A 26,465-nucleotide genomic window follows, 5' to 3' on the forward strand; every position below is an offset into this window, starting at 1 on the left:
GAAAAAGAAAAAAAGAACAAACAGTGAGAATGTCCTGAAACACGTGCATATCAAATGCTTGGTAACTCTAATAATGTGTTTTTGTCTGTGTGTCTGTCTATGTGACCTGAACATTGACATTTTACAATTGGATATAAATGGACTCATTGAATTTCAATGTAAGAGGTAATGTTTCAGTGCAACGTGTATTGTTTTCTTCCTCGCGTCCTTCCTCATGGATTCATGAATAAATTCAGATCGGTGGCGATCATCCGGGAAACGGCCCTGTAAATTCCTGCTCCCCCTTTCTTAAGCCGCCCAAAAGTTACTCCTTTTATCTGCGGTCTCTGGACTTCACAGAGACCCTCGTGGCCCCGTAATGTTCACCTCCTCCAGCCATTGAACACAGATCCTCTGGCCCCCACCAATCAGATAAGAGCATTTCTTTCCCATAGAGCACAAGTTGCCCTGACAACAGCGAGTAATGAATGCCCCTTCAATTCGCTCCTAATTGCTGAGTGGCATTTCCCATTTCTACTCTTGCCCTCCTCTTATTCTCTGTTTTATCTGGAAATCCAGCCGGCTCGGATTGGAGCACAGTATCCTCCTTCACATCATGATGTAAATGAGACAGAGACCCTGTCAGTGTGCATCAGTTTGCTTTTTTTCTTTTGTCATGCAAGAGTTTATTTTCTATTTTTATGACATTATTTTGTACATGTGATTTTTTTCACAATGTGAAATTCATGGCTAATAAACATAAGAGTTTTTTCCTCTTGACTGTAAAGCTCTCTGCCTCTTTGTTTCAGATTCGGAGATAATTTGTCTGTCTACCTTAATGGGATTGTGCAGATTTAGCAGGGAAAAGCAGCTCCAGCCCAGCGTAGGGTGCGTTCTCATTACTGCATGTTTCACATATTTAGGCAGCTTTGGAGTGAATGCAGCAGCCAGAGAGTCCTGAGGTATTTCAGGCAGTATATCATGCGTACAGCTTTTGTTCTGTGGAGGAGGGACTGAAATCATCTTATCTATGCCTCTGGCTCCGAAGCTTCCTGCACAAGAACAGGCAACACACAGCCAGATACTTTCCCTTTCTCTGTCAAGTCACCTTGGCAACGGCAACCTTTATCTGCAAACTGTGGGGGCTGGAGGAGAACATGAAATCTTAAAAAGCACCTCTCGCTATTCTCCTCCTCCCTCCCCCCCTTGGCCTGCCTCCCCTCTCACTTCCTACGCCCCCCTCTCACACTTTTCATCAGTGAAATGCACTGCAAGCCGCTCACCGGTGGTGGAGGCCCCCCTCCTGCTTTTGCCGTGTCCTGGTTTGTAACAGTTCTAACATCCCATTAGTGAGCGACTGCCGCTGCGTTCCTCCAGCTCTGTTCACTGTTTACATTCCTTGCCCTGACACAACTCCTGACCGTTGACACAAAGTTGAGAAACACCAGTTTGTCTGGATCCTGACCCTCGTGCACTCACAAACAAAATACACCCATTCACTCGGGAGGGGGGCTTGGGAAATAAACAAGCATTTGCCTGGCTGCCCACAATGTGTGCTGAGATGTTGAAACAATCTTGTCTGCGCTATTTCGAGATAATTCAGTCGCAAGATGATCTTTCTCAAGCATGTCTGAGAAACAGGAAAGGGGGAAAAAACAGTTTGACACCGAGGGGGGAAACGTGGGAGCTCTGTGTGCAGGAGGCCCCCTCAGCGGCCCTTTGTGATCCAGCAGCCCCCCCACACATTAATCAAGGCAGGAAGTTGAATTTCCTGTCCGCCAGGAAGTAGGTCTTATCCTCCACCCCCGCATCCCCCTCCCAGAACATACCGCCGGTGGCTCAGCCCTTCAACACTGTGAATCCTTTGGGTGCTCTTAACTTATGCGGCGCTTGGCTCAACCGACTAGAGTCTCGTATTTTGTGTGGGCAGTCTATGTGTGGCCGAGTGTGATAAAAACAGTGTACCTCCGTGTCGCCGTCGCCTGGCAACGCATCAGGCTTTAGCTGCAACTCAGTCATGCACACACACACATATACATGTTTTCAAATAAAATTAACTGCATATTAGTTGCACACATCCTTCCATTACTAGTATGTCTGTCGGAATATTTCTTGTCACAGTTATTTAGCCTCAAAACTATAAGTGTCTAAAGATGGTCTTCATTACACACAGAACAAAGTAAGAATCCAGAGCTTTTCCCCTGAGGATTTGGGGTGTGTGGGGGTGGAGGCATACAAAGGTGGATACAAAAATGAAGAAGCCTGCTGAGTTCTCCCAACCACACAAAAACATGCACATACAGGGTGGAGCTGCTTTAAACTATTCCAGACACACACACACTGATACTGGGATCGAGTCGGTGATGTTTTCTAAATGAGAGAGCCGTCCACAGGCTCTTGCTCACTCTGACCTCTGAGTTACATCAGCACTCCGGCCGGCAGCTGTAGACCGATCCCCCTCAGGCGAGGGGACTGTGTCAGGGGCCAGTGTGTCGCTCTCAGATGTCCTGAGATTGAATATAACACAAAAATCTTCATATGGAAACGATAACTTTAAGTTCAGATTAAATTTCCTGTCAGTTTTCAAAAACTACTTCCTATTAATACTAGAGCACACTTGACATATACGAGTTGAGCGACAGCTTTTCTTTTTAAATGTCACACTAAAACTTCTGTACTTATGAGGACGTGTTTATGGACATGTAATGGCAATAGTTTATAGGCGTTAATGTGTGCCTTAAGAATGTTTCCTGTCAAAAAAGTAAAAGCCCTACATCTGACCCTTTCTATTTGGACCATGGGGGAGACTCGGGAAATAAATTACTGGGAAAAAAATATAAAAATCTGCTGGACTGCTGGACTCAGATCACCCAAGATTTCCAGCTCTTCCCCTCCTCTTATCAGAGCTTCCCTGAACCTGCAGCGATATTAACTGGGTTTGCAAGGTGGTTTTTGTCTGCTGTGGCTCAGATTTATGTTGCATGAGTAACACACCTTCATTAGTCCTCTTTATCCTCCACAGCAGGCCGCCTTCCCCTTGCGTTATCATAACAAGGCTGAATGAAAATGAATGAGAGGTAATTAGGTCTGAGGAGGTCTGCTCTGATACACAATGGCACCTCTCTTCTTTCTCCCCCCCCCCCCCGTGCCTTTGTCTGTCACTTGTGTCATTACTTCAGCCTCCTCTTCCCTGGGTGATCCCGCTGACCTCCATCCTTAAAACTGGCCGATATCCCGTGCTGATTGGGTTCCTTTGCGTCCAGAAGCCAATTTACTGCTTGAACATCACCTGAAGTGATTTTCCATCAGATGAGGACATTCAGAAATCTGCTGTAATTAATGGTACACTGGGGTGCAACAAATACGTGACTGACCTTGACTACTTGCCTTTGACTGTTTTTGAAAGAACTCCAGACATGTAACAGCAACAAACTTCAACTTAAAGGGATAGTTGGACATTTTGGAATTTAAGGAAATGTTGCTAGTTAACATAACAAGTTGTAAAATGTTACATGGCCAATATAATGTTTACCTCGTTCACGGTTTGCCGTGTTAGCATGCTAACATTTGCTAATTAGCACTTGAGACAAAGTGCTGCGACTGATGAGAACACGGTGGTGGCTGGTTAATACGGGGCCCCTCCAACATCCTGAGACCAAAGAGCCTGTATAAAAATGTTAAACATAATTTAATTAGATAATAATAGTTTACCCGTACAATGCCCCTGGTAGACTGTGATCGCCTGTGGGCATTCAATATAAGTTGTTTTCAAATTGTATTTGGTAAATTGCTGTCTAAATACATGTACTTTCTTGTGTGGGATGCCGGCCAAATGAAAGTGAATGGGGGTCTCTAAAGTTTTGGCAACCATGGGACCTGAGACTGCTCTTTAACTGGTTGTTTGCTGATTTTCCACAGGACACAGCCAATAGGTAATATACATTTTAATCGAATGTGATTGGTCGAACCTCAACGCTGTCTCTTACTTCTGCTGCAAGCTGACCGGCAAAGATATGGCGACTTCAAGTGCGGCAAATCCGGTAATGTCTTTACAAAAACACCCCAACAAGAAAAAAGGAGGATAAAGGAGCTTGGTCCGGACCGACGCCATTTACAGATTCACCAGCAAGTGATGAGGATGAGCTTAAACCCGGAGCATCTCTTGTTGTGAGAAACAGAGTTGGCTAACATGGATGTGGTGTAAGAAATGCATTTTATTGCTTCCCCTGTTTGCACGGAGGCACTGTGGACAACAATGGGGGTGCGAGACCAAAAACATCTCTCTGAAAAATGCAAATGGCATGAAAGTTCCCACAGTCATTTAAACACAATGAGGCTACATTTTTGCAGCAGGCTTAGCATTGCTCAGCAGCTCGATGAGGCTACAGGATTGGCATAATGTGTGTTGCTGAATTTATTCCATTTTATCACCAGCCGCCACTGTGAGAACATAATTAGCAGTTCTTACACTTCAAGGAAAAAAAACATCGACCAAAAGCACAGTTCAGGGGAAATTTACATTTTGATAAAATGTGTATAAAGGAATTTCTAAGAGACAGGATTGTCAAGAAAGCATATAAGCATAAGCCAAAATGTCAAACTGGATAACGGATGATGCATGACAAGGCTCACATAATTTGTATTCAATCAGTTCGGATAAACAGATGAGATGCAACAGGAAGGAACCAGACAGAGGAAAACAGGAAGGAACTGGTGCCACCGTTCTCCTGCTTATCAGAGTCAGAGCCGGCACACTTTATCTCTGGAAAGGGGCATCTGGAGCCATCGTAATCCTCCTCGGCTGCCTCCCACCCTTGTTAGACTGTTTCAAAGCTGAAGACAGTACGTGAGACAAAGGCAAGTTAGACGTGTGCGGAAAAAAGCCTCGTACAATAGAGATGAAGGATTTCAGGAAGGGGTGGGTTCATGATGAGGTGACGATGCCTGGTTAAGACTGGAGATAAGAAGACGGATGTGTTTTGTTAAACAGCCGGCTCAATACCTGCATGCAACTGTCCCGAAAACCTGCTCTCATTTTTTTTTTTACAACAGCTGCGGATTTATGAGCCTGTGAATCACAACACAACTTCACCCTTTGGATGTGCTACAGCTTTATCAGACGTCTTCATGTTGATAAGATGTGTTCGGGGGTCATTAGTACATACTTATTAACCGCTTAGGGATGCTTTTAAGGCCACTTAGCCTACCTCAGCGATCTCAGGGCTTATCTCAGCGCTGAAGACCGCAGGAAGATGAAACGCGGTGCGGCTCGATGAGGTAGATGTAATAACAGTTTGGGGTGAGTCACTGCAGGCAGCGTGCTCATAACATTGTTTACGTTCTCTTTGAAACGGGGTTGCTGGGTCTTTTAATCAGCGTGGCTCAAAGGCATTTGCCCTGCAATTTCTGCTGTTGTACGGATTTTAACCCGGGTGTGGTTTGAGGTTGGGTAGAGAGGGGGGGGGGGGGGGGGGGGGGGGGGTTGACGGCGTGAAGTCGCTTCAGTGCTAAAGTAGCATAGCTGGGGTGAAGTCTGCTAAACAGTAAACATTTTTCTCTCTCGACGTGAATGGGAAGCCAAAACAATCAATTAGCTGCTGCCTTCTAATTAGGGAGGGGAATTCACAAGTGAGGAGGCGGGTGTTCTAGTGCACTGTTATCTTCCACAACTCCTCACTTTCAACAGAGGAAACTGCATGAGAGTATGTGAGCGCTGACCTGCAGTCGCTATATCATTCCGATAACATGTATGATTTGAGAAATCCTTCAAACATGTGGTCGAAGAAGAATTCTAGGCTAGAAATACTCCATTACAAGCTCTGCATTCAAAATATATCACCTAAAGTAGAAGTGTCTGAGAAAGAGAGCCTGGTGTGATTATATGTAATATTATGTATAGATTTTTAAATTGATAATACTGAGGCACCCATGCATGAGTAGAACTTTATTGGTAGCTGAGGAGCAGTAAGTTTAAATTACTTTATACACAGTTTGAAAAGTCACAAGAGATGGCATCTGGGGTCATGAGAGGATTCATGTGGTGGAAAAGAAGAGGCTCCGGAGCTACGTCAGAATTATTCCTTGTCATTAGTGAGTCCTCCTCAAACAGTTCTACAATACACTGTCACTTTCTGTATTGTTTGTGTGCTGGACGTTGTGTGCAGAGCTTTTTATAAACAGTCTATGATGCAGAGTGAAGTTAGAAAACTTTGTGTTCATCCTACCTGGTTCATCTGCAGTGAAGATCAATGTTTTTCATAAAATGAAACTGAATTTGCTTCATTACTCTTCATGTGTGTGTTTTTTATATAAGTTTAAAAGATTTACTGAACTGCTGATATTTTTTAATACATTCCATATTGAGTATTTCAGAGGTCTGTTAAGCAAGCGACACAATCTTTAGTTTACAACTTTTCAAAATAAAAACTCAATATTAAGAATTGCAGCAACAAATCAAACCTTGTGCTTTTACTTTTAAGACAACTTGCAGAAGTGATTCTATGAATGTTGTTGCCATGACGGAGATCAGCACCTGCAACGCATGTGAATGTCTGTCAGTTTTAAATGCTGAAATAAAAATAATCAAATTATCAAAATTATCTTACAGTGATTTGTATTCATATTGAACATTTCTCAGGATAAGCGTTCCACATACAGGCAGACGCGCGGAATCACAGACCATCAAATGAATAGTAACTTGCTGACAAATAAATAATCCATAAAATAGAAAGACTCAAGTAAAGTACAAGTACGTCAAAGTAGTTATGCATTTTTTCCTCAAACTTTTTAAAAACGAACAACATGGAGCTGGTTGTTGTAATCTTGCAGGTGGGAGCCATGATCTGAGCTGTATTACTCATCCTGCTCAGCCCACTGACCCTCCCTGATCCCCTGAAACTACCTGTCAGATAAAGGTCAGATCTGCTCTTACTCTGACAGCATGTCTGCACAAACAACTCCAGGCTAAGATCTTAATCTGCAAACCAAAACAACTTTGCTAGAAAAAAAGATATCAAGAAAACGATTAAAAATAAATAAAAAAGATAGCTGAAGGAAAGGCAAGCGTGTGTTTACTGAGGCATGCTCCCAGGCTGATGAATGAATGTGTGCTTAGGTAAAGTAGCCTAGCCGCAGCTAATGAATGAGGCCGAGGGCTGTGCAGAACTTCAATTTCTCTGGCATTTTTATAAGCATGTGGAGTCAGACTGTGGTTGGAAGCTGCATTTCTCCGTCTCTTTCATCAATTAGAAAGAGCCTCCTTAATTCAACGCCGGGCTCACAGATGGAGCAGAGGTGAGGCTGGGACAGCAGTGGGTGGGGAGATGGGGATGAGAGAGACCGAGTTTGTAATTAGCGGAGTAATGCAGCACGTCTGACAGCTGGTTGAGATTTTGACTGGTTTCCTTCTTTGCCCGCCTCCCCCCGTGCCTGGTTGTTATCTGTGCCTTAAAGAGATTTCATTGGCTTCCTCTGGCCCCCCCGATGGGTGTTTCGGGGCTGCATCTCAGGGTCTGACAGCGGGAGACCCCTAAACTTTTTAGTATTAATCACACAAAAGGATGCCTTGCCTGACTCAGGCATGTGGTCCCCATTGGGGTCTCGGCGAGCATGAGCGAAGATGAAAGCCTGCCTCTCTTTCCTGCTCCGAATGTGCTGTGCACACGCCAACTCTGCTGATGAGTGTCCGCTTTTGTTCTGCACTGGACCACACACATACACACACACACACACACATGTACATACACACGTACAGAAACACTGCAAACCGCACATGCATTTGAGGCCCCTTCCAAACACCCACAGACACGCTCAGTCAGCCGCAGTCACCCAGACACTCAGTCCCCGATGTGCTATGAAAACTTTGCAAAACACCCAAAGCTGAGTCGGAAATGATGAAAAGTGGGCTGGCATTTCAGAGGGGCTTTATCACGCGGATTTGCTGATGGCTTCAGTGACCACATCAAACTTTGGTTGTGGTGTTCTCCTCACAGATGTTTCCCTCTCCAGCATTTTGCTTCGTATGGATCGAGTAAAGAAGATGGAGCCGGGGCTTATGTTTGTGCTCTCATCATCGGCGAAAAGGGGATCTACATGAAAAAGTCTTATTTTCAGAGCAGAGCAGCAGTATGGAGCTGCCAAGGCTCCCTTAAGATGTACGGCACACAGACGAAATTTAAGCCATTCAAGTGATCCTGAGAGGATTGAATTTTCCATTTTCATTAGAATTTCCTAATCTCACTGTTCAACACGAATACTGTGAATATTCTAAAATGCATTCATGAATTATTTAATGAATCATACTGGCAGAGAGCAGATGTGTATTTCGACAAAGCACAGCCACATATGGAAAATGTTAGGGGGAAATTACTGCTTAAGCACCAGAAGCCACTCTTTGCAGGCAACCTGTGTAGAGTCAGGAAGGAGTGCTGCAACATCTCAAAACGAGAGCAAACCAGGATAACAAAATCAAATGTGCAACTTAATCAGTTAACCAGGGAGATGCAATCAAAGGAGATATCTCCGTCCTTTCAGATGAATAATTGCCACTGTTAGGTGCATAGTGTGCCTTTGCTGTCAATAATGGAGGCTTTGACCCGTCAGCCACGGCTGAACTGCACAGTACTGTCATGTATAGCCATTAATGTACAGTCAATGTGAATGGTTTAAGCTATATAAGAGTTTGGGAGTCAAGCAGATCTAAACACAAGTGACTGGATTTGCCACAGTCCTCTGTTTGTCAGGGCAGTAATTACAATTGGCCTATGCCAGCTACTCCTCAATCCTCAGACCTTGTCATCTTAATCTTTGCTAATCCTCCTTTGTGTTTGCAGAAATTAGTTTGTGAAGTGGGCTCAATCTAGGTCAATCCTCCGGGCACTTTGGAAAGAGTCTGACAGGGGTTGTGTGGGTGTGTGTGTGTGTGTGTGTGTGTGTGTGTGTGTGTGTGTGTGTGTGTGTGTGTGTGTGTGTGTGTGTGTGTGTGTGTGTGTGTGTGTGTGGGGGTGTTTTGTGTGAGTCCCCCCATGGCAGATTTGATGGGAGGTTGTAAGAAGGGAGGACAGAGCAGGGGAGCAGTGGTGGGCACTGAGTTGGGCAAACACCTATTATCACCATTTTAATTGGAGATTAGTGGGAGGATTTAGCCGCAGAGTCTGCAGGGAAGCAGACAGCAATGGGTACGACTTATAAGCCTGTAAATCTGTTTATGCTCAATGTAGAGAAGAAAAAAGAAGAAGATGATAGTCTATTTAAGGAGTGCTGAGAGTTTTTTTTCATTTCTCCGTCTCCCAAAACAGACAAATTACTGGGCAAAATGAGTTTGCCCTTTGATAGTCACAGCCCATATTCTTTCAGTGGATTCCCCAAAACCCTGTAAAATTACAAAGTGTTGTCTGTATGCTTCACTTTGATTAGCGAGCCTACAAGGTGCAGGGGGGCAGATTCTGTTGTTTCCAGTCTTAAGCTTAGAAGCTTTACTAATCAGCTGCTGCATGTAGCTTCATATTTAGTATACAAATGAGTGGCATTGATCAGTTCATCAAGCTATCGGCAAGAAAGGGAGCAACTGTAGAATGTCGAACTGTTCCTTTAAAGGAAGCTATGCCATTAGTAATGCTCATAGAAAAAGTCCAGTCTCCAAAGGCAAGTCTACTACCTCCCTGCTGCACTAGCATCATCTCATCCCGGTGTCCAGTCACTAGCTCTTCTCTTTGTTTGGATGCATTCAATACCATAGTTCCAATTGTTATATTTAGAGTACATTGTAGAACACGATTACAAATTAATCTCAGGAATCTGAATAGCATTCTACTGTACCTTGCCAGACACAACCACAGCTCATTATAATAAACCTCCGTACCACTCCTTCAAACAATCTTGAGCCGTTTTCACACATGAACTCAGGAAAATGTGCGGACAACTGGGTATGTAGTTCCTGTGGTCCAAAGCATTCACAACAAAACACAAATCCCGGAGCGTTAAGGTGAGGGGCAGTATGCATGAGGCAGGACGTAACGTATACATTTTGCTGTGGAGATCATCATCCTGATATGTTTGTATTCTTTTTTTTTGGTTCCATTTTTGTGTCCATCATCAACATGTCCAATCGCTCAAGATGAATCCTACAGAGGATCTCCTGCTGTGTTCTTTCATGGGCTCACTGGGAGAGAGTCCAGAGTTTTTTCTTGGGAGCTTGTCCGAGAAAGTCCGGAGAATGTCTGAAGCCTCCAACTCGTACACTTGCGTCCTCACATACAGCCCCTCTGGATAGCGTCAGGAGATTATCTGGAGTTCAGTGCATGTCTGAAAGCAGCTTTGGTTGCCACTGGTTCCCACGTGGTTCAGTTTTAAAGTGGTTTTACTCATATTTACAAACTACATTCTGTGGTCTCTTGTTCTCACTCCACATGTCACCTCTGGGGTATATCATCCACAGGCATAAATCAACTTCTATGCAGATGACACTCAATTTAATCTCTCTTAAACCTAATGACTCCTGTCAAATTAGTGTACTTAACGACTGCATTGACCTCAAAAGTGAAAAGAATTTCCTGCAGTAAAATATTGATAGGACAGGGGTAATTTATTTACTATTAGCCTGCACACAGTCAGTGCTTATACTTCAAACATCTGGGCCCTCTGCCCCAAAATGTAGCACGTAACTGCACAAATCTTGAAGTCAGCTTGAAAAAGCATGTTAATATGGTTGTCCAGTCTTGTTCGCTTTAATCCAGTAGAAATCGAGAGACTGTCATACATATTTTCAGATCCTCTTGAGAGCTGTAACTCTCGCTAGACACGTTTGATCCAACATAATCTAGGACAGCTTGTCTTCCAGCAGCATCAAGACATCTTACCAAAACCAAAACAAATACCACGTTTCTCTCAGTTTAGATTCACTTCATTGGCTTGCAGTATTAGAAAGGTTTACGATTCTGTTGTTGACCTTTAAGGCCCGTTCTGGACTATTGGTACATCTCAGAACTCCTGATGCCACATGTGCTGAGTAACAAAGGTTGATTCACTCTCTTTTAAATCCCTCTTAAAGACACATGGGTGCTTTCTCAGGGCTAAGGGTCAGAATTGACTTTTTTCATTGTTCATTTTACAATGTTATATTTTTGTTTTATTTCTCATCTGCAGCTTGAGCTCATTTCCGCTCCAATATTCTTTTATCGACAATTTCTTTTGATTGTCCTCAATTTTATATATTTTTGTCTCGTAAAACGCTTTATTATTATTATCGTTTTCACTGGGTGAATCAGCAGCCATAGTACGGGTGTTAATTGATAAAGACTCTTTTCTCGGTTATCTCAAATACAGCACCTGCAGCTGTTAACTTGTGACTACTGGTCCCAAGCTGAAAAGTGGACTCTGTTTAATCTTGCATGTTTGAATTGCTGGAAAGTGCACCGTCATAAACATGCAGGGATATAACCTTGGTCCTGGTGTGCTGGAGCCTGATAACACACATGGCTCTCGGTGATAATAGCTAATAGGCAGGAGAGCTGATGGGGATTTAGCATGATATACTGAAGCTTCACAGGGTTAATGTGCTTGAAATAAAAATCCTTATATCTTGCCTATTTAGCTCTTTTCCCACAACTGTCTCTTCTCCAGATCTCTCTCTCCACTTCCCCCTTCTCATTTCTCACTGTCCTCCCAACCCTCCCTTCCTCAACTCTGTTGTTCAACTGATTTCTTAAAGGTTTAAACCTTTTTAAGACATTGCAGGGAGGTCAGGGAATGAGTGCTCCCTTTGTTCAACAGGCTACAGCCGGGGGCAGATTTCATACTCTGTAGGAAAATGTAGTATTTAAAATGAAAAGATGAACATGTTGGGAAATACCCTCGCTGGCTTTCTCACTGAGATAAAAGATCAAAAAGATAACTCTGTTCTCTAAATATGAAAGTTGAACACAGATATGAGTCCGCTGATGATTGACACTGACAACAGGTGAACAGCAATCCTGGCACTATTCAGAGCTAAACATAAACCCTGTACAAGCAAAACGGATTAAAAAAGATGTCATCATATTTGTTTAATTCATAACAACATTTTGTTTACGGAGTAGATAATGCACTGGACCATTTCTTGGCCATGCAGCAGTCCTTAACCAGGGGTACGCTGTATTTTCTTCAGCCCCTTTTCCACCGGTCAATAAACCTAAGACTCACCAACATCTGGCTTTTGCAAAGGGAAAAGATACAATCAGCGTTGACACACAGGTTTAAATCGGCTCCGGTCGGCAGTGATGGAGACATGACACACTAATTTGTCAAGACAGCGAGGTGGCAGAGGACCTCAGTTGCACCGGGGGCAGAAAACAGAGAGGCTAACTCCTCTACTGTTGATGGGAAAAGATACAATCGCCTTCAAATAAGTGAAAATCTGTGTATACCTGCTATTAATTTTGATGTAAAATAGGTATTATTGACAGCAACTGTGCAAAAAAGGAGAAAAGGTCTTATTCCCAAAAGGAGAAACTTGCTTTAAATATCTCATGTTCCCTATAAAGTTACGTAAATTCCCTCTGGTATTAATGGACGTTGATTCCAAGGATTTGGGGAAAATCTGAGTCATATAAAGGTTCTTTCTGGATGTGTGGCTGCAGTCAAAGAATTCCCCTTACCCTGCAGATCTCATCCTCCATAACAACTTCACAGCGTTTAATCTTCAGAAACAGAGCACCTCATATCAAACGGTGAAGCGCCGGGAGGCAGCCGAATTCGTGAAGCACAAGTGAGAATCTCCTCAGAAGTCATGAAAAGCATTTGTACCTTTGCAAATCCTCTAGTTGCAAATCCACAGTTTACAGTTTGTTTTACATTTGATCTCTTGTTTCCCTGCGCTCACTCTTCAGCATTTCACAGTTTTCAGCTGCTTTCAGTTACATAGGAACAAAATGTGCAGTTCACACAAAATGAGCAAATGTTTTTGTTTCACCATCCATCTTTATTCTATCCATCTCAAACGCCCACCGTGTCCCTCTGCCTCTCTCTTTCTTTCGGCATTTACATCCGGACCTTGACCCGCTGTTCAACTTTCAACTCTTCTTGACTTTTGTGCAAGAGCAGCAGCAGCAGCAGAACTTCTCCATCTATCAGATCACATGCAGGGAGCACACACAACTCCACTCCTCCTTGTTCATGACTAATCAGCCGGAACACTTTTTCTTCCCTAATCATTGCGAAACCACCGTCTCCCACGGACTGCAACCTCTTGACTTTACCTCACACCGACGGGACATGCTGCTACAGTTGGCTTTTGTAAAAAATTGTGTTTGTGTCGGACGGTACTTTAGATCCAATATGATAATCGAAATGGTGCTGACACACTCATTCAGTCAAAATAAAAATGAATAACAACACATTTGTAATCGAAGTATATGACAGGCATTCTTTATCGTTTTCAGCCAAACATTAGCCGTTAAATTACCAAATTATTTTCTAAAGATCTGTTAAAAAGGAAATATTCTCACCCTCACAAAATCCTGCGGGGCTTTCATCCTCCTCTCACAGTCTTCAGCAGCAGGTTGAGTTTGCTTGGCAACCGCTCATGCTCCCTCTGTTGATGGAAGCCAGGAGATGTGGTTGACAGCTGTGTGCACATATGGGTCACTAATGAACCTTTTCATGGAAAGATTTAGTGATTGAAAAAAGTTATTAAAATGATCCATAAAATAAACAAGAACTATCGCCATCTTTCCTGTATATATTTGAATATTAACAAGCTCAACAACATAATGATTTTTCTCTCTTCTTTAGCCATAATGGAACGATAACACTCTCTCAGTCACCAGAGCGAATGGCTCTATCCCGCCGTTGGTCCACTTGTGATGAAGCAAGTTCAATACCTTGGAAATCATTCAAGGTCACCGCTCAACACTCATATTTCTGTTTCCTGAGGCAGGTTTTCAGATTATTTTTTCCCCTTCTCTGTATCTGACCACCGAGAGAACCGATCTTTAATCAGTGTCATCAAATGTCCGGAAGACCTATCTTCTTGGGGCTTTTATCATCAGCTTGTGAAAGCAGTTTGATTTGGTATGGCTCTGTCCTGTGAGCATCCGTTATCCCACAATGCCCCTGGGGCTCTCGTGCACTCTCTGTGAAATGACACTGGAATTTTAATTGACCTGGAAATCACTAGGTGTTTTCCTGTTAAGCTCCAGAGACCCTGCGACACACACAGACATAAATACTCTGTGTGTATTACCTGTATGCATTTGACTATTTGCACATGAACTTAAACATGAACCATCACCGATGCTTCTAATATATACTGTATATAGATACATAATCCAGCCAATCTTAATACTAATACCTGCACATCCTCTTAATGTGGCAAATTATACATATACATAGCAGTGTTTACCCAGTACAGGCAGTAGAGAAAACTACTGCAAACATCACCTGGAAAAATACTCATAAAAGTAAACTATACTCACATCTACACAGTTGATCGATCTATTCCTGTCAAAGGAAAAGTCTGATGATATTCCACCGCGGAAAGACAAAAAGCAGCACTGCTCTAATCTATCTCCCTGTACGCTCCTCTGACTCCTCCAGCTTATCCTTTTTATTCCAATGAAAGATGAAAATGGGTCACAGATAAATGCTTTTGCTCTTAGAAAATGTTCAGTATCTTCCTAAAACAGCTTGGCATTGTGTGTTTGTTTTGTTTTTTTAGCAAACAGGAGTTAACACAGTTTTAAATGGTGCAGTGATACTCTGGTGAGTGTTTACAACTGCAGAATGTGGGATTGATTCAAAAACAAACTGCATTATTCACATTTATTGCAACGAGGGAACAGCAATAATATATCAGGCCTTGGATACACAGACAATACTTTTTAGGGTCATTCTTGGTTTTGGTCTTTTCATCAAGAGATGGATAGATGTAATTATGCACTATGTATACTGTCTTCTGTATGTAATTACTATTTAATTAAATTGTGTAAATTTCAATAATAAATATAAGGAAAACAAGCTAATTTACAAAATACATCTCAACAAAGATTCATCTTATTTTACACTAGTTTATAGTATTTGGTGTGTTAGCAGACATCTTGTTTTATTTTCCTGCAACCTAGAGGCATCTCACCACCTGAGATTTTCTTTTTTTTTGTGACTCCACCACAAATATCAGAAGTTGGTTGAATCCAGATAAACGGCTGGCGGCTCCGAACCTCCCGTCGGGTGGCATTTAACCAAAGCGGAAGAAGAGGACACAACGAGATGACATAACTAAAAGAACGCCAGTCAGACCTGAAATGATGCAAAGCCATCTGGGTGGATGATTTGAATCTGACATTTCTGTTTGTTTGGTGGATTTATTTGAGGAACACTCTCCTCGTGGCTGCTCAAAGACCTGATATTTTCTTTCTTGTGATCTTGACTCAGTATCGATTGCTAGTATCAATAGTTTTTTGAAGCTCTGAAACTATTTATAAAACTCTTAAGGGTGAGCACTTTGCTACTATTCATTAGCACCCAATAAAATCTGCTGTGCTCTGTGAAACCTCTGAACAATCACAGTCCTGGTGGGCGAATCACAGCTTGCTGGAATGTGAATTGACCCAAATATCAATGACTGTTTACACACACACACACACACACACACACACGACCCACACACACACACACACACACACACACACACACACACACACACACACACACACACACCTACCAGTGAGCTTCAGGCCACTGTCTAGTCTATAGATGGAAATTCCAGCAGTCACATCTCATGTAAATCAGTGTGTGCAGCTGCTGCTGCGAGGGGCACAGCAGTCCACAGGTTACAGTTTAACCCTGCTTGTTAAAGCAGTCAGGTAGTGGCAGAACTGTCAGCAAGCACATCCCCCCCCCCCCCCCCCCGTGCTACATTTCCACACTGAAATCCTAACAAGCCTATTGCGATTCAGGAGAGAGTGTTTAATTTGCCCCGGAGCCAACATTTTTTCCAGCATGTGTACACTGTAATGAGATTTCCACTGCATTTCCCCCAAGCTTTGAGACCATTTTCAGCACATTTGAATAGAGAGAAACTGCTGCAGTTCCCCAGAAATGAAACTTTATGGTGAATAACAATACGTGGTGTTGCTTGTCTGTTGGTTTTGCATCATTCTGCTGTGCCTGGATCTGAAGCCTTTGAGAAAAGAACATAATGCCTTGTTTACTCATTACTGGCCGTCTTCTGGTGAGGAGAAATAATGGGATAAAATGACTCATCCTGCAGCAGTGTGGGTTGGGCAGCTTATTGTCATTGGTTGTTTATTGGCGTGGTTTGGTCTTGAAACTCTTACAAATTCCTGCTCACAGTTTAAAGGGAGTCTTAAATAAAAATGGAACAAATCAATCATCAGTCCTGAAATGGAAAGATGCCGCTGGTGGGTTGGAGAATGAGCCACGAGTTATCATTAAAATACAAGTTCACTGGCATCAACACTTACAGGCTGGAACGACCCGAGGAAGATTAAGGCCTAACTAGATTTCTCCAGTTCATGAAATAACCGTCGTAAAATGACACATACTTCTCAGCTGGTATGTTGACAAATTCTCCAGTAACGTTGAATTAAATGTAGAATTTATTAAGAGAAGTAAAAGTCCTACATATACTATTGGCAGGAGAGAAAGTGGAAAGATGTAAAACCACCAACCATAACTTGAATGAGTGACTTTAAGTTTACAAATGAAAATGGACATTATCACACCAAGGTGGAACTGTGGTACACGGTACTGTGTTTTTATACGGAAAAAAACACAATCTTAGTGTTACGTTCCCTATATCTGACCCTGCCTTTCTGCAAATGCAAAAATCTCACTGAAAAAAATCTTATTATTTTATTTATCATATTCCACTTTTACTAATTATAATTTTTTATGCCTTATATCTATTTATTTCAAATTACTATTATTACTTTTATTCTAATTGTGTAGAGATTCAAAGAAAAAAAGAAGAAAGGAACTAAAAATCAAACACACTAGCCTTAATGATGTAAGCCAATAGACATCAAGTAAACTCCACCTCAAGTATAAGGTGTGTGTATGTGTGTGTGTGTGTGTGTGTGTGGGCGTATCCTTTTATGTTGAAATGCAATCATCTCTGTGAGGGTGGATGGTTAAATGTTTTGAAAGGAGTAAGTGTTTGACAAACAGTACGTGCCACTGAGGAGTTTATACATGTGAATGGTTATTGTGACAACTTTAAACATTGTGTGGATAACACTGAGTATTAAAAGTAGACAGGGGATAATGAGACAGCTTCTGGACTCATATTTTCTCCCGCACACTTAAAAAAAAGGTGGTGAATAATGGTTAGATAACAACATGACGGTAAAACATACGGTCAGTGTTGAAGTAGGATTAAGTGACATCATTGTGAAAACATTGCTTTCAGCCTCTTGCGTACATGCCCAGATGTATAAGACCGTAAAGCACTGAGTCAGAAAGAAAGGGTTGTCTGTGGGTGGATGGAGAGAACTATTTGGTAAGAGCTGACTTATTGTCAGAAAAACAGAGTCCCGGAGCTGAATTAGTCACACCAGTACATCAGTTCCAAAACACGAAGAGTCACATTTTAAGCAGGCCTTTCGAGATCCTGACATCGCGCTCTTCCATCACCCTCCTCCAGCCCCGGTCGAGGGCCCCATCTGTCATAATCGCTCACATATGTTTTGGGAAAGGGCCTGGGGGGGGGGGGGCGTCCTCTAAAGGCACCCAAACAAACCCAGCCTCTCCTGATTAGTCCCACACAGAGACGACAGGCTGCAGGATGCTTAACACCACAGAAACACACACGCTTCTGCCACGACACCTCTGATTGGCCCGGGCGGCGGGAACAGGCCTGCCGCCCCCCACCCCCCCGCCACCACACGGCTCATTCATAAAAAAAACGAAGTGAGAAAATGCACTGTAACAATGCATGCACTTGGAATACACGTGGAATATCATTGCAAAAGCTTCTGATGCCGCACGAGCAGCTCCATCAGTGGGAGCTCCTGGCCCCCCCGCTGCCTCTTAATTGGAAGAGGTTGAGCGTTTGGTTCCCCTGTGCTCAGACCCCAGTGTTCTCTCACCTCTTCTCCCACTGATACACCCCCCCCCCCCCCCCCCCCCCTCTAATCTCTTCACCCGCTTCGGGATTTGATGGTGCTGGCGCCCCCCCCGCTGGGACAGACTGTCATCTACTTGTTAGCTCGCCACCGGGCGCCTATTTGGGAGGCTGCGGGCAACAACACAGTGGGATGACGCCAGAGTAGCTTTTGCAATTTAGAAAACCACGGAAGGAGGTAGACAAGGATCGCTTAAGGTGTGAATCACACATTTTTACTTGTGTTTCTTTTTTCTCATGGGGCGGACTATTGGCTTTCGATACACACATGCACCAGTGAAGGCCAGTTTCTCATTAACTCTGTTAATCATCACCTTTTGTGCATGAACAAAACGCATTGTGTGAAATCCTGTCTGGCTAGTTTAACACTGTGTCCACACTGATAAGGAGAATTTGGAAAACTCTGTTACATGTGGATTGATTTCCATGTGAACTAGCTTTCGATGTCGGAAGGTTCCAATGTACAGCGAACCACTTAATCATTTTACATGGGACTTTTAGTCTTAGACTTTTTTCAAGGAAATAAATGTTCCTGCAGACGATTGTTCACCTGCGATCTAAAGACCAGGGGAGATTAGGCAATTCAGCCTGTTGACGTCTGAACAACTGAGAGCTACATCAAGCTGCTCCACTCCACTCCACCCCGTGGTGGTAATGCAAAAGAATACACAACAATGGGGCTATAAAAACTGTGAAAATGGAGGCGATCCAATTAGTGCTGCAAAAGAGAAGCCCCGGTGAAAACACATTCATAACAAACAAAACGCTAGACTTAGAGGAAGGAAGCAGACGTTTTAACTACTGCGACAATCTTAAATACTAGAGTACTTTAGTACTAAACTAATCAGGCATCTTGAGTGTTGCAAGCCCCACGCGTAAAGCACTATCCCCCAAGCAGGGACTTTTTGGGGGATCAAAAGATTTCCCTGGAAATGAATTTAGACACTGGTTCCTATGGAGCTCCTGCAAAGGTTCCTGATGTGGAACAGCTTCTGTGAAACTCTATGCTGGCACATTTGTGCTTTGAGTTAAATGCTAATGCTAAATGCATTTTTCTATATTTTTTCGTTGATTTCTCAAAAAATTATTCATGGTTCTTCATGAAAAAAAATCAGGCATGTTTCCCCTGAATATCCCCCTGATATTTGTGAGTGTGTAGAATTTGGTGCAGCTCCAAATAAAAATCTAGATTTAATATTGCCAATTTAAATGTGGTTTCATAAGGGGACTGTTGGGCCTTGACGGAGGGTGAAACAGGGTGAAACGTCATGATTGACAGCTGAGACTGACTTGCAGTTGGTTCAGCCCGTGTATAGGCGGGACCTCACTACCACGGCTCCATTCCCTTGAACGCTACTGTTCAGACTTTTTGCTTCATTTGTGGATAGTGGGAGGAAGTGGAAATGTGTTATGCATCTTTATAAATAGCCAATGGTTTATGGATAAACCTTACCCAGTTGAACTTTGACATATTGCACTTACTGAAGTTCTATATATGTTTTTTTTTTTCAGTGCAATGAGCCTACAGTTGTAGAGTTTTAGTTTTATCACCAAATTCTTAGTCTTAGATAATAAGACTATCTGGCCTCTCTGATCCTCTGACTGCTGAAGTTGTTTTCTCCCCATAGAACCTCTTCTAGCAATGTTGCTGTTTTCCTGTTTTCAGGTAAATGGATGAGTACAGTTTTATTATTAGTGAGAGGAATGATGCTTCAATTACTTATGTGAGACACAAGGGGTAATTAATGAGAATATACTTTTGAGACAACGATTCTCTCTGTACAAAGATGCAGATATTCCTGACCTCAGCTCAGTATCTGTACCATTACGCTGGGCGGACGCTTCACCTAACCTGCCCATCCACCACTGTGGGTGTGCTTTTAAATGTACAGTTGCCAGAGAGTTTCAATAATTCACTACAGCGTATGTGTCAGGGTTCTGTTATGCCCAGGGAGGAGTCGTGGGCGTAAATATTTGATGTCCTCCTTTCTGCGTGTGAGCCGGTACGAGGCTGATGGATGACCCGCGGTGTAGGTGTGTGTCAGTGTTATTCATCAAACTAATGTGGGAGACAGGAAGAAAGACTCGGCGACTCATCTAGGCCGTCTCGGGTCAGACAAGTTCCTCTCGCATTTTCTCTTTCTTTAGCGGCCTGCCTCGGAGTAATCAATTCTTAACGAACCCATCCTACAGATAAATCATGAATAATAGATTGTGAACCCTTTGCTTCCACCTGCGAGGGTTTGTCTGTCGCTAAGGCCGAGCTTCCGACTCGCAAATGGAAACGAGAAGAAGAAAACAACAAATAATACATAAGATAGAACCTCAATGTTCCCATGGTGAAACATATCAACACTGTGAGGAAACCTTATACGACAAATACACAACCTCTAAGTTCAGGATCAGGATTAATTTGGACTTCAATGTGTGTTAGTAATAAATAATAGTCGGCAAAAACTGAATGTGTAACAGCTACAGGCCTGCAAACTCGGCAGTATCAGGTGATGTGAGCTTCGTATTTCACTCAGACAGGCATGAACTCCCGATGTGCTCTGGTGTGACCCAGGGCAGCGCTCGTCTGCTAACCCAGTTTTGGTTTTCCCCCACAGAAGTAGTTGAAACAGAAGGGAAATCCTCTCTCGAGCTTCTGAAGGAAAATGATTTTGAGAACAATACATATGCACAGGAGCTGTGCGCAAAGGAAAAAAACACATCATGTCATCTCCATTAAAACAGCTCTTTGTGGCATCACCTCCAAACAGGAATGTTCACACGTTAACCTGTCATCCGCTGGTGATGTTACACTGTTGAGTGCACATACCAGAGCCAAGGTTGCTCATAAGCAAATACAAAGCACACGTCAAATATACCTTCATTCAAATATTTAAAAAAAATTCTGTCCTGAATGTTATTTCCTCATACAGATTATAATGAGGGCAGCTCAGAAATTAGGTCTGAGACGCTTCTCTCCAAACGACAGAGACAGAGAGAGGACACGAGGACGAGTCTGTTCTCAAAACCTGAAAGTAGGTGTGCAGCCATGGCCTCATAACATTGTGAGTTATAGACGGAGGCGGATGGTTTCTCTGTCAGACCCCAGACCCTCCTTCCTGCCCGGCCACTCCCCAGCTGTCTGCCTGCGGCGCTATACGTGACTGGAGAAAGGTTATCAGGCACGGCAATGTGTTGCAGCTACGTGTGTGTGTGCACTTTTACTGTGAGACCCACAGTAATGTTGGGCATTTTAATTGAAAATACACCACCCAATATTATGTTAATTGTTTTGGGTTATTGTTTGTAATAATAATGTAATACATTAGCAAGTTAATTGATGATTACAATGACAGAAACTCCGAAACTTATTTTGGACAGCAGAGGAAGTCCTCTGAAGCTGTTTTCATACACTGAACTCCGGATAATCTTCATACATTCCCCCCCCCCCCCCCCCCCCCCCCATGTGGGAAAACAGCAGGAGATCCACCCCCATCCTCCAAGATGGGGGTGATGACGATTGTAACACACGACAGAGGCAAAAGAGAAAAAAAGAGTACAAAATATCTCAGGATAAAAAAGCAGTGCCATACACGTCTAAGACACCTATGAAGATGTAGATGTCAGCTTGTACCCAGATCAGATATGAAACCCAACACAAATGTGGTCAAAACTTTGTGAATAAAATTGTGTCTGACACTTAAAAAAACGAACAAAAACAAAAACCAAATTTATGACTAATGCACACGAGAAGTCTAAATTCTGTAAATTCATTACGGGTGCCTGCTGGAAGAGCAAGGCTCATTTTGTTTTAACAGCAGCACGCTGAGACTTACTGCAGCCTCAGCAAACGCAATCCATCATTAAAAATAAGACCATTATGGTGTTTTTTTCACAGAACGCAACATTATAACGCCTCAGTCTTCTGATGTCATCTTCAGCTCTTGCAGAATTTACTTTTGTTAATATTATTATTATTATACAGTTTTTGTTTTTGCCTACTAACTTCTACATGATGATAGAAAAAGTAAAACATATTTCCATTTAATGTTGATGTATAGATCACTTTTTAGCTGCTTCCAGACATTCACTGAACTCCAGGCATTTTGCAGAGGGGCTGTATGTAAGAACGCAAATGTCTGAGTTTTTTTGTGAAAAAAATGAAATTTCTTTCACCATCTAAATAAAAAAGCCCGGCAGGAACCTTGTACCTCCTTCGCCTGACGTGTTTACTTTGTGTTGTTTTGTCCACCTCGGGATTACTGCCCGTCAGCAACAAAGGGAACTTAATTAGTTATAATTAATTACTAATTAGTTATAGTCACGAAAACAAAGCTGCACTCATAAGATTTAGTTTCCTCATCCCTCCACAAAACATATGCACCAATAAGAACTCGACAAAATGCCTTTGACAGAGTAAACACAGTGTTACTAGAACAATATAAAAAAATTGTAAAACTATACAAAACCATCACCCTTCACAATTCATATGTGCATGTTTCCTGTTTTTGTTCAGATGTGTGTGTTTTGAGAGAGAGAGGGAGACTTCTTGCTTCTCTGCACTACATTAAGGTTTAAATTGTGTTTACTCACATTCTGTGAAGCCCGTAGGAGATAATGCACGGTAATTAAGTGACGCTAACTCATCCATTTAGCTGAAAACTCCCCCCCAGCACAAACACTTGGATTCATTCTAAAACATCACATGAAAGTTACACTGCTTGTCTCTGGTGGTGCTGTGGATAGTTGCCTCAGAAGCTGGTCACATTTGTCTGGATCGCTGTGGGCAATATGAGCTTAGCCAATTGAATGCACAGGCCAGAAGCAGCTGAGCCATCAGCTGCTGTCGGCTGACGCACTGGAGTTTGACCTTTATGACCTGTCTGAACTAACACTAGGCTCAATTGTGTCCTTAAATCTACAACTCTGTTTATTCTATTATTCAGGGCAATAAAAGACACATCGGGTGGTTGAGTCTGTTATATTAAAATGTCAACTCACGTGAATTACATACAATTATTTTAAACAAGGTAATCAAAACAATTGATATAAGGAGTGTGTCAGCTACCAGGGTCAGAACCTAATACTCAACCCCTTCCAGCACTGGCCTTCCTTTATTATTTGTAGGACTGCAACTATTTTGATAATCGATTAATCTATTGATTATTTGTTCAATAATTGATTATTAATTGGATGGATTTTTTTTATGCAGCAGTTTATACAAAAAACAACTACTCATCTTCTTGTAAAAATGCTCTTTCTATATACATAACAGATATGTGCAACTATAATTCCAGTTTCAGTTGTTGTTTAATTCTGACTCCTAATTCAAGTTCAAGAAATCTATAATTTGCCTTAATTAAAGATATTTTGAAGATGTAAAAAGTATAAAAAGTTTGAACCAGTCAAAAGGTTTCAGGGACTCTTTCAGTCCTCTGAGGTTTTGTTGGTGAATGCTTTATGGTAGAACATGAGATAAGGGAGTTTTTTCTTCATACTGTCACCAAGTGTGTCAAGTCACATGAAAATGGAAAATATTGCCCTTATTCTGGATCATAGATATAATGTTTACAGACGTTAACCTCTGCGATGTTAAGGTTTCACAATGCATCTGTGTTATCAGACTCATTTTGATTGGTGGAAATGTTTAAAAGCCTCCCACTCAGTGTGGAACTGCTCTCACGGACACGGAGTCCAGATGCTTCTCCCTTTTCGATCGACCTGGGAGATTCATCTGGTTTCCAAGGCTGTGGGCATCAGCTCCTTTCTGAGTTTGGACCAAGAGAAACTACAACAGCGGCACTGCAGCTGTACAGTAAACAATGTTCCCTGCCGCTGCAGCAACAACCTCGTGAAGTTCGGAAGAGTCAGTCCTTAAAAACCATTCATGTGTACAATGACTACCTTTATTTGTTGGTGATTTATTGGACACACAGAAAGACACAGTGGTTGAATGTGCTGCTGTCTCAACTCCTTTGTTGGAGGACAGCGTGGCCGGGTGATTTAGTGGGCCTCCGCAAAGCTCGGGGCTTTGGGAAATTGATTGGATGGCCCGAGGCCTACTGGTGACACTTCATATATCAGCCACGTCCTTCTGACAGAGAATCTCAAAGGTTTAGGGTAGACCGAAAGGATGATCAACATTTTATTAGACCCATGCATATGTGCAGTTCCTTTAGAGAATGTTCTTTTGTTTGAGAATGTGCAAGAATTTGTCCGAAATATTTCTTACCAAAAAATCGGAGTGTCTTTAAGAGGCTTTATACAACACTGCAGATGTAATATCACTCGTAGGAGATATGAGGTGTGGATTTTGAATACATCACGATTGGCGATGTTATCAATCAGAACCGGTTCATTACAGAAATCTCAGCTCATGCCGAAGGTGTTATCTCTCTGTTAACAGATCCCGAGACTGTGAATGGAGAGAAGATAATGGGAAAACATGTGACTCACACACCAGGCAGGAATACGTGAATGGTTTTGTCGCCATGCACATGATTCAGTGAAGAGAAATGTCTCTAGAATGCAAAGAGGGGAGGCGGGGCTAAGGCATGCCTACCTTTCCAAGACCACTGTCGACCGGAGACGTTTGAACCGCCAGCACAGGCGGCCCGTTGACAGCTGGGTCTGAGGAGCGTGGTTGTCTCGAGGCGTTCAAACCGCTGGCACAGGCTGTTTAAATGAAGTGTGATTGTGAGACAGCCTAAGCCCCAGAGAGGAAGAATGGTAGACGATGTGGGGGGTTTTGGGGGTTTAATTTCAGCATAGATTTTAAAATAAGGCTGGTGACCTCCGTCCTTTGACTACAGGGTGTGAACCTTTTTCATATATATGGAGGGATGCTTGCGAGCTAGTTCAGGCAGCCAACTCGAGCTGCGCTGCTCCAATCATGTGATGTGCCTCACTCTCCACAATCTTCTGTAATACCCACTCTTCCAATTCAGCGGTCTATTTGAGCTGCAAGCATTTCCCATTACTCTTGCCCCCCCGCTGCTGCTGCTTCAGTATTGCTGCCGGTGGATTCAGCCCCTCCACCGCAGCATCCACCTGTAGGCTCCGACAGGCGGGTTTATAAATATTTGCTCATCACTCCCATTATATCTATCTAATCATAGTGATGAAGTCAGAGCCTAGACATCAAACACTAACTATGCACTGCTGCTGCAATGAACATTTCAAACTTGAGTTGTCTGCCTGAAGTATAAATGTCATATCGTAGAAAGATGCCCCAAACAGCTGACTCTACGCAAACACGGGCCCTGCATGGTCCAAACTGGTTTGAAACACTGGGTGGCGTTATGAGCCATGTACATGTGTACAACCCACAAAACAAAATTGTCAATGATTGAAATGTGATATTGAAACAAGCATTAATGTCAGACTAAAAAAGCACTTAATTCAGGTTGAGTCGTTCAATTGGGGACACAAGACAGTCAAGGTAAGATTTAGGTTAAGGCTGTGGTACTTGTAAGTCTGCAGGAAATGAATGCAAGTCTAATTAATGTCTCCAGAATGAGCGATGAGGAGCCAGTCCCAACCCGAAATACATGGGGCATTAAAACAGACAGAAAGGAGGGTTTGAGTGAGAGCTGCAGCTGCTAACGAGAACCACACGAGACCTTATTAATCAAAGGTTTGCAGATCACATTTCCACAGCGACACAAGGACAATTAACAATATATTTATTGCATTGCAGCATTGCAGGGTTTCTTATTACTACCGATGCCTATTTTTGACTCTTGCTGCTGTAATATTGCAAATTTCCCCATTGTGGGACTATTAAAGGATTATCTCATTTTATCTTACTCATCATAATTGACAGACATAAAATGAGAAACCTGTCTTTTTCTATTTATGACTGAAAGTAGCGCGGCTTTCAGAAATGCACTGAGCTCCGCAGATTCTTCGGGTTTTTTCCCCGGAGGAGGTGCATGTGTGAATTCAAATGTCCGAGTGAGAGGCTCTGCAGTTTCTGTGGACTTTCTCCGCCTGGCCTCCAAGTATAAAGTTAGTAGAAATTCAGGAGAGCCTGTGCAGAAAACCTCCTGCTGCGTTGTGCCTGTGTGAAAGGGAAACTGCAGGTAAACTCCATATCCAATTCTCAGGATTTTACCCGCAGGTCATGTCTGAAACCAGCTCAGGAAACCATTTGTCTCAGGAAGGCTTGCCAGAAAAAGCATCTGTACATAAAGGGGGATGTTGGCAAATGTTCAGTTTCACATTTTCACGTTTGTCAAAGGTGGAAAAAACTGAAATTGTACAAATATGGAATTATTGTTTCAGCTTCAAGGTTAGATTTCAGTTTCCATGTGGTGTCTCATCCTGAGAGGGCTGAAGCACAGACTTGTGTATTCATACCCCACTGTCTGTGCCC

At 42.7% G+C, this 26,465-nt stretch overlaps 1 long non-coding RNA gene across 1 annotated transcript; it reads left to right on the top strand.

The window, feature by feature from the left end:
* Positions 1–8,878: 8,878 nt before the first annotated feature.
* Positions 8,879–26,228, top strand: LOC117772023. Its single transcript, XR_004615705.1, has 3 exons — positions 8,879–8,889; positions 10,270–10,279; positions 26,129–26,228. It is a non-coding gene; the product is annotated as an uncharacterized LOC117772023 (long non-coding RNA).
* The last annotated feature ends 237 nt before the right edge of the window (positions 26,229–26,465 follow it).

Source organism: Hippoglossus hippoglossus, chromosome 12 (genome assembly GCF_009819705.1).
Source record: "Hippoglossus hippoglossus isolate fHipHip1 chromosome 12, fHipHip1.pri, whole genome shotgun sequence".
NCBI lineage: Eukaryota > Metazoa > Chordata > Actinopteri > Pleuronectiformes > Pleuronectidae > Hippoglossus > Hippoglossus hippoglossus.